Here is a 19,515-nt window from a genome sequence, read left to right on the forward strand (position 1 = left end):
CTCCTCTCCTGTGGTTTCTACAGTGGTACCTCTGGTTAAGAACTTAATTAATTCCGGAGGTCCATTCTTAACCTGAAACTGTTCTTAACCTGAGGTACCACTTTAGCTAATGGGGCCTCCCGCTGCCGCCACACCACTGTTACCATAAAGCACCAATGCTGCAGCAAGCAAAGGCTCCAGCAGCTCAGTCTGCTGCTTGTGGCTGGAAAGCCAGACAGGATGTTTGTGACTGTTGCCATGGAAACAGAGGGGCAGTCCATTCTGTACTGAGCACCGGATGTTAGCTCAGTGGGTGTATCATATGACCCGTACTGGAAGTACTTGGGCGGAGTTTCTTCTTGCTGTTGCTGAGTGCAGACATGTTTCTCTGTACTGATATGAGAGACAGAAATAAAGGATGTAAATAGTTTTCTGTCTGCTTCTTTCCCCTCCCTGGGGGACACCAAAGGGGAGAGAGGAAGAACGGTGTGTTCCTCTCACACATCTGAGAAGAATCGCCGGGACCTCGCCTGCTTATCAGCAGAGGGAGACGCGGGGAGGTTGACAGGAATATCTGCCGGTGCCTACGCTATGGCACATTCCTCTGACCGGGCAGAATTCCAACAGTGGTAGCAGAGGATGGTTGCGATTCATCGGACGTCTGCATCAGAGGCTGGTGAATCCTCCTCTGCTCCATGGAAGCCTGTTGTGAGAGGCTGATCCTCTGCAGCCAGAAGCTGACCAGAAGAAGCTGACAGCCAAGCCGATGCCCAAGGTATGGGATTTTTATAAGGGCTTAAAAGTGTGAATGCAGATTGATTCATTCTCTGCTTCACGGAGAGCGTGTGTGGGAAAGCAGCTCCAACTTAGAAGAGGCCTGCATTCCAGGCATTCTTGTGGTTTCCTGTCCAAGAAAAGATATGCGCTGTTGCTAAGCAACGTCCTTCAGTGAAGGAGCACTGGAAAGTTACTTGAGAGGGCTGGACAGTCAGTCTATGCCTCAGAGAGGCGAAAACAAAGGTTTTGTTATGACTAGGTCCTCACGAACTGCTGGAAGGGACTTTCCAACGCAGTCAGTGTCAGAACTGCCAGGTGTCAAGAGTGTAAACAAGCCAGCTATTGGATTTTAGAGGCTTGTGTTTCAGAGTCAGTGCAAGGACTCAAAATGGATGCTAAGAAGGGGGGAGGCTTGCCTTCTCCACCCCTCCTGACCAATGACAATTATTCATCTTGGTCTGTAAAGATGAAGGCCTTGTTGCAGAATCAGAGACTGTTTGGGGTGATTGAGAATCCCATTCCTGCAGCACCAACGCGTGCTTGGGAGTCACAGAATGTGAAGGCCAGGACTGCTATAATTCTGTGCGTCTCAGATGATCAATTGGTGCATATTCAGCATTTGGAACATGCGCAAGAGGTTTGGGATACGCTGCGTACAACGCATCAGAGAGATGCCGGTTCTTCAGCGTTGCTGTATTTTGAGAAGTTGACCAATCTGAGATTAGCGCCTGATGGAGATGTTCAAGCGCACCTGACAGAAATGAAGTTTCTGCGTCAACAGATGGTGGAACGCAATTTTCGTCTACAGGAGGAAGTGTTTTGCTTCATGATGATAAACAGCCTGAACTGGACTTACAAGGTTGTTGCCAGTCAGCTTGGTTCGCTACTGGCTCAAGACCTGACTTCGGAAAGAGTGTGTGCGGTGGTCCTCAACGAACACGACAGACTTGCTGCACTGGAGGTGAAGGACAGGGGGAGGCAAGAACAGAGTTCAAATCTTCCCACTGCTGATGCTACTGGAGAGCATGCTGTAGCATTGAGTGCTGTCCGATGCTACAATTGTGGACAGACTGGGCATCTACAACGGAACTGTAGGAAGCCGCGACAGTCGAAAGGAGTCAAGAACAGCTCTACGAAGCCTGAGGCGTCAAGCAAAAGCCGTACCAAGTGCCAGGTGAAACCTGCAAAGGCTATGATGGCGAAAGGAACCACGCCAGATGTTGGGAACGCATTCATAATCGACACGGGTGCAACGAAGCATCTCTGCCCACACAGACAACTGTTTTCGACGTTGAAGAAGCAAAGCTTCACTGTGAAACAAGCCAACGGTCAAGAACTGGAAGCGACCGGGATTGGAACTGTATATCTTGAGAGTCTGAACTTGACTATAAGCGATGTTTACCTGGTTCCAGAACTGAGATTTAGTCTGCTGAGTGCTTCGCAGATTGCAAAGAAAGGGCTAAAACTGTACTATGATGATAAAAGATGCAAGATCTACAAAGATGGAGAACTGTTTCTTACTGCCAAAGAGAAAGATGGACTGTATTTGTTGACTTTTGATCAAAGTGATTACATGAAATGTAATACTTCTGATTCTAACGAAATTTCTCTTGCAGATCTGACCAACAAAGAGGACACCAAGAAGGTGGCTAAGAAGGTCGACAGAGCTTTTCAGCGGGTGTATGCTGATGTGATTGGTCCTTTAGAACCATCTAGAGGCGGTGCAAAATATTACCTTTTGTGTGTTGATTGTTACACTAATTATTCTTGGGTTTATGTGATGAAGAAACCGCAGGAAACTTTAGAAAAGTTTCAGGCGTTTTGTGACAAGGTTAAAAGTATGCATGATGCTAACATTGATTGTCTTTTCACAGATGACAAGCCAGTTTTTTTGTTACAGAAGTTCCAGAAGTTCCTGGATGGAAAAGGGATAAGACACAAACTTGCTAGTTCCGAAGAAGCATGGAAGAAATGTGTCTGTGTAAAAGTGAACAAAGAATTGCAGAAGGGGATGCATGCACAATTGCTTAGTTCACATTTACCACATGAATATTGGGCCGAGTCGCTAGCGTCCTATCTTCATGTGTGGTTGAGAAAAGTCTCAACAGAGTTGGGATGTTCTCCTTTTGAGAAGCTGTTCAATAGAAAACCTTCTGTTGCCTATTTTAAGGTTTTCGGGTCTCATGTGAGAACAGAAGCTCCAAGTGGGGTAAAGAATGCCAGAGGCATTTTTGTGGGTTATGAAAAAGGTCTCTATAGAGTAATTTTGTCTGAATCTGGTCAGGTGATTCTCACAAAATTCTTAGAGAGTGCTCCTGAACAGGAGAGAGTGATTGTTCACACTTTTCCCACAGAGAATGATTCAGATGATGATGAGTTTGATCTTATTGAGTTCAGTGGTACTGATGATGACAGCGATAGCTCAGACAGCTCAGTTGTCACAGTCATTGAGAGGAAATCTCAAATAATGACTAGACCCTCAGAAGAGGAGGATGAACCACTGATTAAGCTTACTACTGGTTCTCCAGAGAGTTCAGAGGCTGAACCAGAAAGCAGAGAAGAGCAGCAACTCTTACGTAGGTCTGAGAGAGCTACAAAGGGTGTACCACCCAAGAGGTATTCAAAGGAGTTTGCTAACCTAGCATATGTTGCTGTTGTAAACGACCAAGGACAGATTGAAGCTGTGTCTGAGTCAGAGACAAAGGCACAACAGAGAGTTGTTAACCAAGGTAATGCGAAGTCACACAACCAGAGAGGTACATTGGTTAAACCAGTGGCGGGTAGTTCCAAGGGTGGAACTGAAACAACAGGGGAATGTTATAAGTATAACAACTGTTTGTTTTCTTCTCTGGATGACGCTTTGCTCGCAGCAAGCATTGATACTTTAGGGGGAGTATGTTACCATAAAGCACCAATGCTGCAGCAAGCAAAGGCTCCAGCAGCTCAGTCTGCTGCTTGTGGCTGGAAAGCCAGACAGGATGTTTGTGACTGTTGCCATGGAAACAGAGGGGCAGTCCATTCTGTACTGAGCACCGGATGTTAGCTCAGTGGGTGTATCATATGACCCGTACTGGAAGTACTTGGGCGGAGTTTCTTCTTGCTGTTGCTGAGTGCAGACATGTTTCTCTGTACTGATATGAGAGACAGAAATAAAGGATGTAAATAGTTTTCTGTCTGCTTCTTTCCCCTCCCTGGGGGACACCAAAGGGGAGAGAGGAAGAACGGTGTGTTCCTCTCACACATCTGAGAAGAATCGCCGGGACCTCGCCTGCTTATCAGCAGAGGGAGACGCGGGGAGGTCGACAGGAATATCTGCCGGTGCCTACGCTATGGCACATTCCTCTGACCGGGCAGAATTCCAACAACCACTGCCGTACGATTTCTGTTCTTTTATTTCCCATTCTAGCAGAATACTATATGCGTCCAATACTCTTTTAAAGCCATCCACGTTGGTGGCGATCACTGTCTCCTGAGGGGGCCAAGTTCCAGCGTTTATACACCACATGGATAAATACTTTTATCTTTTCTGAATCTTCCAACGTTCAGCTTCACTGAATGCTCATCAGTTACGAGAGAATGAGAGAATCTTTTCTCTATCCGCTTTATCCATGCCATGAATATTTGTATCAACTTTTATCATAGAATCATAGAGTTGGAATAGACCACAAGGGCCATCGAGTCCAACCCCCTGCCAAGCAGGAAACACCATCAGAGCACTCCTGACATATGGTTGTCAAGCCTCTGCTTAAAGACCTCCAAAGAAGGAGACTCCACCACACTCCTTGGCAGCAATGTCACTTCTTATCATGTCACTTATCATGACACTTATCATGTCACTTCTTCCTTGCCTTCTTCACTGAGGGACTGAAGTTTTGCTTTTCTCTGGGTGGGCCAGTGACCAGCAGTTCCCGGTGCTTCACTGGGAAGTTGCAGTTATGCACTTACTGCCACGAGGCAGTTCCTGACATCAAAAGCTATGCATTGTTGGTATGCAGGTGTCCCTCATTTTAATGCCCCAGGCTGGCAGTTGAAAGAGGAGAATTATCAAGCCCCTGTCTTGCTGCCAGTCGTGGTCACTTTTCCTAGCTATCTTCCTTCCCTGCACCTTCTGCAAGTGATCACAACCAATCAGGGATCATGTAATGGCAAATCCAATTCAGAGTGAGGGCAGGAAGTCCTTTATCCCTGATAGGTATTAGTGAGGAAATATTTCTGCCCCTGTTTTCAGCTCTGTCTCCCAAACACCGCTGAAATGAAAAGGAGTGATTTATTCTTTTAATTCAGTGGAAATGTTTGCATTTGTTTCAGCTCAACTGCAAAGTGACATAATCTATGGTATTTGGTAATGCAATGACATCACTTGGATTAACTAAGGGTAATTTGGAATGACAGTAATTTAAAATGAATGAGCAAACATTTCTGCAAGGACTGCTGAGGGGAGGTGTTTTTCAGCATCGCCGAGAACATTTGCAGAAAAACAATGGGATTTTTTTCCTTTTCCTTTTTTTTTTTTTTTTTTGCTCAGCTCTAATTTTTATACATCCTTTAAAACTTCTGATCATTAAACAGCAGAGACAGATTATTTTTAACCTAATGAGCAGGCTCATTATGTCGATGACAAAGAAATAATACGAAAATGTAGAATAATGATAAATACGTTTGACTCAATTGATAAGATCTTTCTGTGGGATGGGTGAGTGGGTCTCTGCAGGCATACACATGTAATGGAATTCCCGGAGGAAGAACCTTGTCAGCTCAAAATGTGTTAGAGGATACTGCCTGGCTAATTGTTATGAAAGACTTTCTTCCAGCCACCTTTAGGATAACCCTGATGCTAAAGGTTTTAGAGAAGAATGTCAGGCGGTATCAGTGCTAGGAGCAGAAAATGTTACGTTTTCATTGGGTGGTACAGTTGGGAAAGTACCCATGGCTATGATATTTTCTCTTTCAGCTACTGCACATGGGATGGCTCGGTTGGAAGAGCATGACAGCAATCATCTCAGGGTCTTGGGTTCCAGCCCTACATTGGGGAAAATATTTGGCTAGATGACCCTTGGGTCCCTTCCAACTCTACAATTCTATGATTCTATGAAGCCCCAAACAACTCAGGACCAGGTTATCTGAAAGACCGCCTGCCCATGTATAAACCTATAAGCACACTAAGATGATCTGGGGACAGGAGCAGTGTTACATTACAGCCATGCCAAAGTCAGAGATTCATAAGTCAGAGATTCACCCCACTACCCTCCTGGGACACAGGTGGCACTGTGGTCCCACTGAGCCTCTTGGGCTTGCCAATCGAATCCGCGTGACGGGTTGAGCTCCTGTTGCTCTTTTCCAGCTTCTGCCCACCTAGCAGTTTGAAAGCACACCAGTGCAAGTAGACAGCGGCGTAGCGTGGGTTATCAGCACCCAGGGCAAGGCAAGTAATTTGCGCCCCCTAACCCGGGGCAAGGCAAGTAATTTGCGCCCCCTAACCCGGGGCAAGGCAAGTACAGTAATTTACTCTCCCAAGCAGCAGCAGCGAGGCTTCTCTTTCCCCCGCGCTCTCCTGGAGCTGCCTCTTTTCTTTCCTTTTTTCCCTTTCTCCAAGGCTTTTCGCTTTCTCTCCTTAATTGATTCCTCCTCCACACCGCGGCATTTCCTGGCTGCTTCCCCCCCCCCCTTCCCCTCTCTCTCCTCCTCGCTCTGCTTGCCTTGCCCTGCCCTGCCTGAGGGCGCCCTGAGGAGACTCCGCTCTCCTTTTTGACCAGGCGAGGTGGAAAAAAGGGGGGAAAGTCTCTTCCCGCCCCCTCGCCAGACTCCCTGCTCGGCTCGGCTCACTACCCAGGCGGCCAGTGGAGAGAGAGCCGCAATTACCATAAAGCTCCTCTCCCTCCGCTTCGCCAAGCTGTCAAAGCCCGGCAGCAGCGGTAACAGCAGCAGCAGGCGCAGCCAGACCCCCGCCAGCCAGCCAGCCTGCCCGCCCGCCCGGCTTCCTCTCCTTTTTTTGCCCGCGGCAGAAGGCTTCGCTCTCCCCCTTCCGCGACCTCCTCGCCAAGCCGAGCGAGCGCGGGCTCCCTAACCCATGGATTTTAGTAGGGGCAGAGAGCTGCTAGTGCGAGCGCGCCCCCCGCCCATGTTGCGCCCGGTGCGGCCGGCCCCCCTGGCACCCCCACGCTACGCCACTGCAAGTAGATAAATAGGTACCGCTGCGGCAGGAAAGTAAATGGCATTTCCGTGTGCTCTGGCTTCCGTCACAGTGTTCTCTTGTGCCAGAAGTGGTTTAGTCATGCTGGCTACATGACCAGGAAAGCTGTCTGTGGACAAACACCGGCTCCCTCAGCCTGAAAGCAAGATAAGCGCCGCAACCCCATAGTCTCCTTTGACTGGACTTAATTGTCCAGGGGTCCTTTACCTTTTACTGCCCTCTTTACAGACAAGGAAAGAGACATTCTTGTGTATCTAGTTACTTCCTGGGTCAGGGGAAAGTACTTGAAGATGGAACATCCTGTAGAAGTGAGTGGGAGGAGGAAGCCAATATGGAAACCTTGGCGTAAGCAGGACTCCCTGTCTGCCATACTTAAATAAAGCTGTCCATGGTGGACGTTAACTGACATGCCCAGAGTCTAAGTAAGTCAGCCCTGCTGGGCAACAACACAATTATCACAAGTTCAGGAACACATTCCAGACAGACAAAAGCACCAAGGAGGTTGTGGCCTGAGAGTGGGTGTACCTAAAATGAGTCCTGGGGGCCAAAATAGAAAGGCCTTGAGGGCCACACTTACCCCTTGGGCCTGATGTCCCCCACCCCTGCTCTGCAGTGAAGCACCATTTGAATACTCCCCAACATTTCGCCAATGAAAATAGGGACATCCTATTCCATCATCAACAACACAATCAATCTTCTTCTTATTTATACCCTACCCATATGATTGGGTTGCCCCAGCCACTCTGGGAGACTTCCAATATATATAAAACATAATTAAACACTTTTAAAAAGCCTTCCCTATATAGGGCTGCCTTCAGCTGTCTTCTAAAGGTTGCATGGTTACTTATCTCCGTGGCTCAGGGGTCACATAACTCTATACCTTCCAACATTTCTCCAATGAAAATAGGGATATCCTAAGAAAAAGGAGGACATTCTGGGATCTCACCACTCCCCCTTTTTCTTTTTCTTTCCCCCCTTCTTATTCCTAAATGTTTAAATCATTTCATAAACCAAGAACTTATAGCTTGACCACTAATAATGAAACATCTATTGTAGATATTTTTCCACATTAATTGTGCTATTTTTGTGATATACAAATGACACCAAAAAACCTGGTTTGTATAACATTATTCTTGGTTATAAAACCCAATTAAAAAACAAAAAAGAAATCTGAAACCAGGATGGCTTCTGTAAATCCAGGACTGTCCCTGGAAATTAGAGACACTTGGAGGGTCTGCGTTTATGGCAAAAGGAAAGCTCATTCACTTTTCTGAAAATGGAAGACGTCTGTATTTAAAACTGGTCAGCTTTCTTCTCCCCCCCAGGCTACGTTGAAACTTATCCTGGCTTCTAAATGAGTTCACAAATTCCACATGAGACCCTTTCGCCCCTTTCCCTTTTGTATTTCCATAATGTTAATTCCTACAGCGCACCACTCATTGGGTCACTAACGGCTTTCCTCCTTTGCTTCTTCCACTGCCACCCCTTCATGAGGTGTTGCCTTGATCTTCTTCTTCCCCCTCCCCATTCCCTTTCCCCCCAATTCATTCAAGACACAGAAGAAGGAGAAATGGTGCAAATGAAGCTAATGAGGCAGAGGCACGGAACTGTCTTAGATGCTGACCCCAAGGGACAAGAGTGAAGAGGGTGAGAGGAGTGTGAGAGAGGGAATCTTCATTCAGGGGGGATAATGATTGTGTCGCTTGTTGAACTCTGGATGGGGCAGGTGCCAAAAGCTCCAGAAGTTTTAATCTCGAACTCCTAACTTTTTATCTCCTGGCACGTGGCAGAGCATGGAAAGTGGGAAGCAGGGGGGGGGGAGTATGAAAATGCTGCTTGAATCAGCACCTTTGGAGTTTATCCAAAGTGGCGGTAATTGATTTCAAGTCAGTGCTTAATAAGGGAGCAAACACCATGTCACGGCCACCTGAGAGACAACCTTGGAGTTTGCATAAAGTTGAAAGGAGAAAGACCAGGCGACTTTGCTTATTTCCCAGCCCTGGAGAATAATAATAATTATAACCCAGGAGCAAACCCCATGGAAAGAAAAACAATGGTTCCTTTTATTTACATATTTTATCATTTTACAGATTTATAAACAGCCAAAGCTATTGAAGCAGTGTACGCCAAGATAAGATAAAATACAAAAGATACAGATTCTTTAAAAAAGAAGGTAGCCGTGTTGGTCTGCCATAGTCAAAACAAAAAAAAATTATTTCAGTGTATCTGAAGAAGTGTGCATGCACACGAAAGCTCATACCAAGAACTAACTTAGTTGGTCTTTAAGGTGCTACTGGAAGGAATTTTTTTTGTTTTAAAAAAGAAACTCTTAAAAAGGCATTACTGCAATTATACAGTAAATATTCCATCAGATGTCTGGGACACACGTCAAGGAAACACTGATGTTCAAAGCAGGGATGGGGAGAATTTTGTTTGATCTGCATTTTTAAGTAAACTCACCTAATTTGCACCTCCCAGACTAATGCACAGCTTGGAACATAATTATCCTTCTAATTTTTACTTCTCTGAATTTTGCGATATAGTTCTCAGTTCAAATAGCATGTGAAAAGCAAATTGCAGAAATTTGTGTTTTGTGTAGTAGGGAGAATTTTAGCTCTTGTAGCTTTTCTCAACCTTGGATTTGCATTCATTCATGCCCATAACATGTCGGCCCACACAGCGCCAGAGAAAAATGCCATGCGAGCTCAGCAGTGGAAGTTGGGAAAGTGTGAAACCTCTAGGGAAGATGTTCTGGCAGCTGGAGATATATTACGAAGAGGCTTCATCTCCCCTAGAAGTCTAGGCCATGTGGGAATCCAGGAGAACACCCAAGGCATCTTCTGGCTGGGGAGAAAGAACACAAATCAGAGAAAAAAGAAACAATGTGGAGCAGGACAGGGAGTAGGAGGACAAATACAACTTCTCCACATGTCCTCAAGTGTGGTGGTGGATGCTGTCCCATTTGTTGTTGTTGTTTAGTCGTTTAGTCATGTCCGACTCTTCGTGACCCCATGAACCAGAGCACGCCAGGCACTTCTGTCTTCCACTGCCTCCCACAGTTTGGTCAAACTCATGCTGGTAGCTTCAAGAACACTCTCCAACCATCTCGTCCTCTGTCATCCCCTTCTCCTTGTGCCCTCCATCTTTCCCAACATCAGGGTCTTTTCCAGGGAGTCTTCTCTTCTCATGAGCTGGCCAAAGTCTTGGAGCCTCAGCTTCAGGATCTGTCCTTCCAGTGAGCACTCAGGGCTGATTTCCTTCAGAATGGATAGGTTTGATCTTCTTGCAGTCCATGGGACTCTCAAGAGTCTCCTCCAGCACCATAATTCAAAAGCATCAATTCTTCGGCGATCACCCTTCTTTATGGTCCAGCTCTCACTTCCATACATCACTACTGGGAAAACCATAGCTTTTACTATACGGACCTTTGTTGACAAGGTGCTGTCCCATTACCAGCATTGAATTAGGATTCAACACCCGTTCACCATGGGAAAGCTCCAAGTAGGCTAGGACACCATCTTGTTTGCACCTCAGACAGCAAAATATCTTGGGCCTTCTGTGCATTTACCTCTAAACATACTGTATGTCACCAGCTTAGCTGAGGGTTGAAGGTTGGTTGAAGAAACCAGAGGCCTTTCTCCTGGGCATAGCCAGCCAATCGGTGTTAAAGAAGGATAGAACTTTCTTTATGTACGCTACAACAACAGCAAGAATACTTATTGCAAAGTATTGCAAGACACAAGATTTACCCAGATGGCAGATGAAGGTGATGGACTACATGGAATTGGCAGAAATGACTGGCAGAATCCGAGACCAGGGAGAAGAGTCGGTGGAAGAAGACTGGAAGAAATTTAAAGACTATTTACAGAAATATTGTAAAATTAATGAATGTTAGAATGATGTTGGATTGAAATTAAGTGGTTTCTAGCTGTAATGGTATAAAAGAATATGAAAAAATGGTTTTTTATAAGTAAAAATTTAATGTTATAATAACTTAAGATTAAACATCTGGGTAGAATAAAGAAGGAAAGAAACTGCTAAGTTAATAAATTGAACTGGAATACAAAAAAGGGAGGTACGAGGAGGTCCGGGAAACAAGTTAATGAAAAATAATGTGATGAAAAGATTGATTGTTTTTAACTACTTTTATTTTGTATTTTTTCTTTTTTCTTTTTCTATTTTGTAATGTAAAAACCCTAATAAAATTTTTATTTAAAAGAAGAAGGTTGGTATGGCCAGATGGTACAGTTTGGGTAGGATCCCAGAGCAGTGAGGGAGGGAAACCTTTTCAGTCACCATAGGTGCCAACTCCCTGGGGCCCTGGGTGCCCAAGCACCCACAATGTCAGGGACAGGGCTCCCCAGAGTGACGAGGAGGAGGATGAGAGGAACAGAGAGTCAGAGGAGGAAGAAGTAGTTTTGCTTCCTTCTCAGCAGTTTGAAACCAGTCACCAGCAACCCCTCTCCTCCTTAGTAGGAAAAGAAGAGATAAATTCTCATGAAAGTGAAAGGAGGCTGGAGATAGGCCAAGTCGGTGATAAGTGGTCTCTAACAATAACATGGGGGGTGGGTGATTCGTCAGAGGTAGTATGACAGCCAAAATCTCCCTGTGCTCATAGGTTAACAAGGGCCAGGGAAAGGCGTCAATCAAGGAAGTGAAAGGCAGGGTTCTGGTGAACATCCTGTTGGCGTTGGAATCGGAGCTCAGATGCCTCAACATCCTGAAAGAGGCAGGAGCCATGGGAGTTGTTCTGAGTGTAATTGCTGTGTATAATAAATCTGCTTGAAAACTAAAGATGTCTACTTGCTGTTTGCATTAAGCCTGGGAGTTAGATCATGAGAAACAAAATTCCCCATGAAGGGGCTGGGCACCCACAAATTTTGGTGCCAGGGCCATGCACGCTGCATGGCACCCACAGCCTTGGTCACCCATGGTCGCAGGGCCAGCTTGGCACTCCTGTCAGTCGCATCCCATTCTAGGCAACCCTTGGCGGAGCGGGGGCCATGATAGTGGTAGGCAGGGCCAGAGGGGGAAATGGGCACAGCAATGAATGCAAACCTTACCTCTGTATAATAAGCTGATTTCTAAACACACTCAACACCTTCCTCTCCATCCTTCAAGAAACATTATCAGAGTCCAAGGACAATGGGTAAAAATACTCAAGGAGGGTGCAAAGCAGAGGCAGTAAAGTGTGTGGTCCATAGCTGTCAACTTACAGATTTGAAAATAAGGGACCAGCAGCCTTGAAAATAAGGGACCAGCAGCCAAAATAAGGGACCTGCAGCCTCACCTGTTCCAGGCACTCCAGTCTTCCGGTCCTCCTGCAGTCTGGTCAAACTCATGCTGGTAGCTTCGAGAACACTGTCCAACCAACTTTGTAACCAGAGGTTCAACTGAATAGAATCTGAATCACATGCACCACAAGGCCTATGCAGCCTCAACTTAAGATGGCTCCCTGGTCTGGCTTTGCACTGCAAAGTTTGCAGCAGCACGTGCAACAAAATGGCCAGCATTCAAAAAACCCCTCAGCTTGCATTAACTAGCCACACACAAGGCATGCAAGCTCCACCCCACAGTCGTTCTTAGACTTCTTATTGGGTGAGCAACACAGCCAAGCAACACAGTTGGAGCCTCCCTCCTCCCTGGCCAGCAGGGAGAGGAGCTGCTTCCTTTGAAATTTAAGGGACATCATTCAAGGGACATCCATCAATAAGGGACAGCAGCGGGACATGGCGCTGGAATAAGGGACTGTCCCTTCAAATAAGGGACACTTGACAGCTGTGGTGTGGTCTAGGGAGGGTACCTGTTGCCTGGGGAGAGTCCTGAGAGCCAGATGGAGAGGTCTGGTCTGCTGCATTTGGCCCCCAGGCCTCTATCTATACTGCTTGCCTCACAACAGCAGGGTTCCAGAAAGTCCGCACCCACACGTCCCCTTCTTTGCCTCCCTGCCCCATAAAATAAATGACTGTAGGCCCAGCTGCCCCCATAAAGAGCTGCAAAGACCACAATGCCCTTTCCCACCCCACAATTAAAGGCACAGCAGTAGCTTTGCCCCTCTGTTGCTTCTGGACGCCCTAGAAAGGGTTACATTTAATCATTCCATTATTGTCCTATTTCTCTGCTGTGGCCTCCAGAGTTATTTTAGCAACCTCTGTGGACTTTTAGAGCGATGCAGGTAATTGATTGCCTTATATAATGAGAGTGCTATTAAAGATAATAAACCTCTGGAGAGGAATACCTTGCTAAGCAGTGATCAGCAGAAAAGTGGTAATTTTTTTTTAGTGCTAATTCGACATCCTTTTTAAAACAAAAAACAAAAAAAAATAGAGGTGAGCAAAAGTCAGGATGTAATTATATTATGCGTATGATAAAAGCAGAGTGGGGGAATTCATCCACCTACCATACCAATCATCTTCTGTTGACACTTGGGGAGGGGGAGCGCTCCCCAATTTTAATTAGCTGAGCTGCTCTTCAGTAAGCCCAGGCATGATCTTTGATCATACCTCCAGTTGCACTGCTCATGTTCAAATGGAAATGTTATTCATCGCTGCACATTAACAATACCTGAAACTCTGTTTCTACCAAATTAATTGTAAAGGACTCTAGGGGGACCAGGGCCGTAATAGATCTTAGATCTGGCTTTTTAATCTCTAACCTTCAAGGATCAGATGTCTCCAAAAATGAATTCCTTTCACTTGCAAATGTCAACCTCCAAGGTATGCACTTGTGCACATTCCTATTTTTAGTAAAGTTGTTGTTGCTATTCATCATCATCAAAATAATCTATGCACCACCTTTCATTTTGAGTAGAAATGCCAAGGTGGTATTTGAAGAATTATGACTCGATTTATTGATTGCGTTATACTCCACCTTTACCTCAATGTGGCCTCCCCTTCCTCGTTTACTCCTCACAACAACCCTGTGAGGTAGGTTAGGCTGAGAGGCAGTGACTGGCCCAAGGTCGCCCAGTGAGCTTCATAGCTGAGCAAGGATTTGAACCCTGTTCTCCCAGCTCCTAGTCTAACACTCTAACCACTACACAACACTGGTTCTGAATAAATATGTACTGAAGAAATAGATAGCTTAGCAATGATGACAAACTTGTGTGGAGCACAATAGAAGAAGAAAACTATTTTTCCCCCCAGCTGTTTCCCTGTTCCTGAGCAGTAGATTGCCTGAGGAAATGACAAATTTGATTCTGTGGCACTGTGGCAGGCTAAGTCAGGCTCTGTGACTAGGGCTGAACGGAAACATTTTCACTCTTCACAACGCATGCTCCCTGCTGCAGCGATTCCTCAAGGTGCTGCCAACAGGAGCAAAAATACCTGAAGCTCTGCTCTCCCCATGACACCTATTACGAATGAAGTCCCTCGCTCTGAACTGGCTTCATGAAAGATGCCATTTAGCCAACTGGATTTGGCTCTGTGGCATCGTCATACTCAAATCTGATTTGCTGTGTGTTGCTGTGACATCATGGCATTTACTGCATAACACTTGATTGGCTGGCAGAGCTGTCTTTCCCATAGGGCTTAGTGGTGCGTTGCGCCAGGGCGCTGGCCTCTCAGGGGCACCCCAATGAGTGGGGGAGCTGTGCGGCTTTGCCAGCAGCTTCCCCTTTTGCTCTCCCACAGAGGCATGGGGGAGAGTTGTGCGCACCCCCCCCCCCCCGGCTAACAGGGTGCGGCTTCACCCTCCCCACTATCTGTGGTAATTTGGGGCCGCTGGGCAGATATTTGCACCCCAGCACTGCATCTGCTAATGACACCCCTGTTGGCTGGGATCACAGGGAAGGAAACAGGTATAATATGTGAAATCAAAGGATTTTCTTTCTTTTAGCAAATAATTTTTTTACCAAGCTTCTCAATAGCACTGCTTTCTCTCCCCATATTTTGATCCGTGGATAGCTGGTGTGGTCCTGTCTTAGACATGCATTAGAAAGCTTAGAGGCACACCTTTCTACCAGCTCTCTCTCTGTGTGTGTGTGTGTGGTGTGTGTGTACCATTAATATGTGAAAAGAAAGTTAAGGCAACTGCATGATGCTAGTAATGATGATGGATGCTTTTCAGTTGCACCTATGAATAGCTGGCCTCTGTTTGTTTCCATAGGCTATCTGTAACAGCTTCTCCCCTTAGGGATTTACAGCTTGGCAGGCATTCATTTATTGCTTAAGCTATCCTTCCAAGAGAATTGAATTTAAAGCCCAACCACAGCCATAGTTTACTGAATTCCTGGTAATTGCTGTGAATTTTGGGGTACTTCGTTCATGAACAATCTAAAGGGTGGAATTGCCCTCAATTACAATAAATGACCTAGACAGCCGAGTTAGATTAAAGTTTCACATAGCCTGTCTCTAGGCTCAGTATTCAGAGATATATACTTTAATTAATTTATTGTGATTATCAGTTATGATTATCACCTGAAGCATCATCCTTATTATCAGTCTTATTTAAAAATGTGCTTATATGCTGTTTTTCAGACACACCTCGCAAAGAAGTGCCAAAAATATGACATAGAAATGTTAAAACAAGAAGCACCAATTAAAATGATATAATAAAACAGCTGAGATAAGGACTGGGGAAGTTTGAAAACTACACCTCTGTCCCCCTCAGTCAAGGGTGAGACACCTTTGGCCCTCCAGAAATTGCTGAACTACAGCTCCCATCAACCCCAGCCAGCAAGCCAACAGTCAAGACTGTTGGGAGTTGTAGTCTGACAACATCTGGAGAGCCAGAGGTTCCCCCACTTCTGTCTTCTGAGCAAAATGGTTTGGTGGGGGTAGATGAGAGAGAAGTCAGTTCAGATGGAATACTAGATGTTAGATGGTGGGCAGTTTTCCAGGCTTCTTCTCTCCACCTCAGGACGCAACATGGTATTTTGTGGTGGGATAAACTGCAGTCATTTTAGACAGACAGACACAGATAGAGCTGTATCCAGTGCTAGTCATACTCAGAGTAATGGTAAAGGTAAAGGTACCCTTGACCATTAGGTCCAGTCACGGACGACTCTGGGGTTGCGCACTCATCTTGCTCTATAGGCCGAGGGAGCCAGTGTTTGTCCGCAGACAGCTTCCGGGTCATGTGGCCAGCATGACTAAGCCACTTCTGGAGAACCAGAGCAGTGCTCGGAAATGCTGTTTACCTTCCCACTGGAGCAGTACCTATTTACTTGCATTTTGATGTGCTTTTGAACTGCTAGGTGGGCAGGAGCTGGGATCAAACAACGGGAACTCACCCCGTTGCAGGGATTCTGATCAGCAAGCCTTATATCCCGCTTTATCACTACCCGAAGGAGTCTCAAAGCGGCTAACATTCTCCTTTCCCTTCCTCCCCCACAACAAACACTCTGTGAGGTGAGTGGGGCTGAGAGACTTCAAGGAAGTGTGACCAGCCCAAGGTCACCCAGCAGCTGCATGTGGAGGAGCGGGGAAGCGAACCCGGTTCACCAGATTACGAGTCCACCACACCACCACACCATGCTGGCTCTCCAAAGAGCCACATCTCACTGCCCAAAGCAGGGGTTCCAGGCACCACCAACCAGGTGCTCGTGGGAAACCTGCAAGCAGGATTCAAACACGAGAGCACTCTGCTTGCCTGCGGTTTCCAGCAACTGTTATTCAGAAGCTTTGCTGCCTCCAGCTGTGGAGTCAGAGCAGAGCCATCCTGGCTATTTGCCATTGATATCTGTGGAATCCCTCTTGGTTGGTGGTCATTCCTGCCTCCTGTGGGAGCGAGCACCATAGATTAACTATGCACTGTAAAAAGAAGTCCTTCACCTTTCCGGAATATCCCAACAGTCCATTTCATTGAATGTCTATGAGTTCTAATGTTATGAGGGGGGAAGAAAAACATTTTTTCTATCCACTTTCTCCAAGCCATGCAGAATTTCATACAATTCTGTCACGTCCCCCTCTTACTGGCCTTTTCCCCACACTCCCAAATGTTGCAACCTTTCCTCTTGGCAAGTCATTCCATTGCCTTGATAAGTTAGTCACCCTTTTCTGAACCTTTTCCAACTCTACACTACAGTCATACCTCAGATGTTGAATGCCATGCGAGACGAATGTTTTGGCTCCCGAACACCGCAAACCCAGAAGTGAGTGGTCCAGTTCTTTGGAACCCGAATGTCCGTCATAGCTTCTGTGGCTTCCGATTGGCTGCAGGAGCTTCCAAGAAGCATTGCCTTGGTTCCAGAACGTTTTGGAAGTCGAACGGACTACAGAACGGATTCCCTTTGACTTCCGAGGCACGACTATACTGAGCTGAATGGACCAATGGCCTGACTCAGTATATCTTCCTTTAAAAGAAAGGCAACGAGAGGAACAGAACAGGTAGCCTGGGGAGTGTCAGATGATAATAATATCCATCCCACCTTCTATGCTGGAAGCTTGCCATTGTTCTTTGTTATCTAATTGCTGGGTAGTGAACTAGGACAGGACCTTAACCACCCACCCCATGACAATGCACTTTCATCTTCAAAACTTAAGAATAACTATTTATAAATATCAAAGGAGCAAACCCAATAGAAGTCTTACCTTTTTGGTCTTCAGCACTTTCCTCCCTCCCTCCTTTGCCTAGATGAAGTCACTTTCAATGAACAGCTAGGGTTTTATTCCCCAGAGGAGCGGAGCTTTCAAGGCAGGTCAGACTGTCCCCTGATGTTCAATCCTGCCTTGCCTACTTTGTTCAAGTTCTGATCTCTGCCCAATCAGCAGCCATCTTTGGCATCTTTTCATTTGTTTTTTTTTTTGGGGGGGGGGGGTTTAGTCATCTCATTAGGAATGAACTGGTTTCATTAAGGTTTATTTATTTATTTATTTCCATTTATAAAATATTCCATTTGAATCATTTCAATGCGATTTCACAATTAAGAATGAGGACAATAAATGCATCCACAGTAAAACATAACCACCACCCCAAAAAAAACAAAAACAAAATCATATATAAAAATAATTTAAGCCATTTCAAATCCAAGACAGAAACCAACCTTCCAGTTATAAGGCTTGTTGAGAAAGTTCTTCAATGGGTACCAAAAAGGCAATAGATAGTGATGGTGCCCATCTGGAGGGAATTCCAAAGGATTGGTTCCACCAAGCTTGATTCCTTCATCATACAGAATGGACCTCCTATTGAAGGAATGGCTTTCCAAAATCCAAAACTGACTGCGCAGGCAGTTTGAAACTGCACCAAAATCCCTATTTTTCCTTAGCTAAAATCCATTAACTTGAGCTCTGAGCTCAATGCATAAACAAAAGCCCGGCTGTATAGACAAGTGCTCAGAGCCCTCTCCTTTATCAGTTGTGACAGCAACTATGGCCTTCACTGTACCAGTAGTAGAACAGAACAGAGAGAAGACATGTCTGTGCTTTATCTTACGTCCTGGACACACTCTGACACACATAAACCCAAGTCCGGGAACAAACACCAAAGCGTGTTCCCGGAGATGGTGACCTCGTCCCAGATAAGAGTAGGAAGAGGAAGATCCTTTTATGGTCAGAAGTACAGGAAGGAAGATCCTTTTATGGTTGAGAGTACCAGAGCAGGAACATATGTGATGTCAACCTGCGTACGTAGGCCGACGTGGTTGGGCTCCTAGGGGAGGAGTGAGAGGGTGCCTGGAGGATATATAAACTGCATGAAACCTGTCATTTCTTTGGACTTGCTGTGGACTTGATTACGCAAGTGCCTTCTGCTATCCGGAGAGCAGAATAAATTCTTTCTTTGAACCAACTCGGTGTCATTTTGACTTCCTTCCTCCTGTCCCGGAGCAACGCAGACCCAATCGGTGAACTCCAATAAGGCTACACTATCAGATGGTATCTGCAGGAAGTCCTCCTCTGCAGGTGGTTGGTTATATACAGGGTGAGGCAATCTTTAGCTGGTTGGTGATTGTGTGTGTATGTTGGACCATTTCGCTTACCTCCCAAACCTCAAAATTATTCTCTGCAAAGTTTGATGGTGAATATTCCACAAATGTCCTCTGGGTTTGAAAATAGGCTCCAAATATTTGTTGAGCATAGCAATATGATATCTATATCCAGATCTGATATGCAAACATTTAATTAATATAAAAGTGTGTTAATCCTGCCCAAGCCCCCAGATTTCGCTTGAATCCTAGCCTGTTTCTGTTGTGATCCAAAATTAAGACAGTGACCTGGACACTAACAAGCAGGGGATCAGTGTGGGGCAGGTGGGCATGGCTTTGGGGAAATGACCTCATGAGACCCATGGAAGGGTAGCTCATTGGCCATTGGTTCCCCATCCCTGTTTTGGACTGCAAGATCATTTGGAAACCTTTGTTGACTTTGTGGTTCCTAGGTTTCACAACTAACCCTCTGGGGTTTGTTCCTTGGAGAAAGAGCACCTCACCTCTGCTTTGCCAGTTGTGCAAAGCAGCACAGCATCTCTCCCCTGCTCTTCATTGAAATGAAACATACAGGGTGTCTCTGTTAGAATTCCTGATCCATGATTGCAGTCATGGGATTTTTGTCTTTCACATGATGGTAAATGTTTTGACTCCACAGAGTGGGAAGTGATGGAGACAGGATGTTTGGGTTACTGTGTTCCGTGAA

The sequence above is a fragment of the Podarcis muralis genome, chromosome 9, assembly GCF_964188315.1.
Source record: "Podarcis muralis chromosome 9, rPodMur119.hap1.1, whole genome shotgun sequence".
Lineage (NCBI taxonomy): Eukaryota > Metazoa > Chordata > Lepidosauria > Squamata > Lacertidae > Podarcis > Podarcis muralis.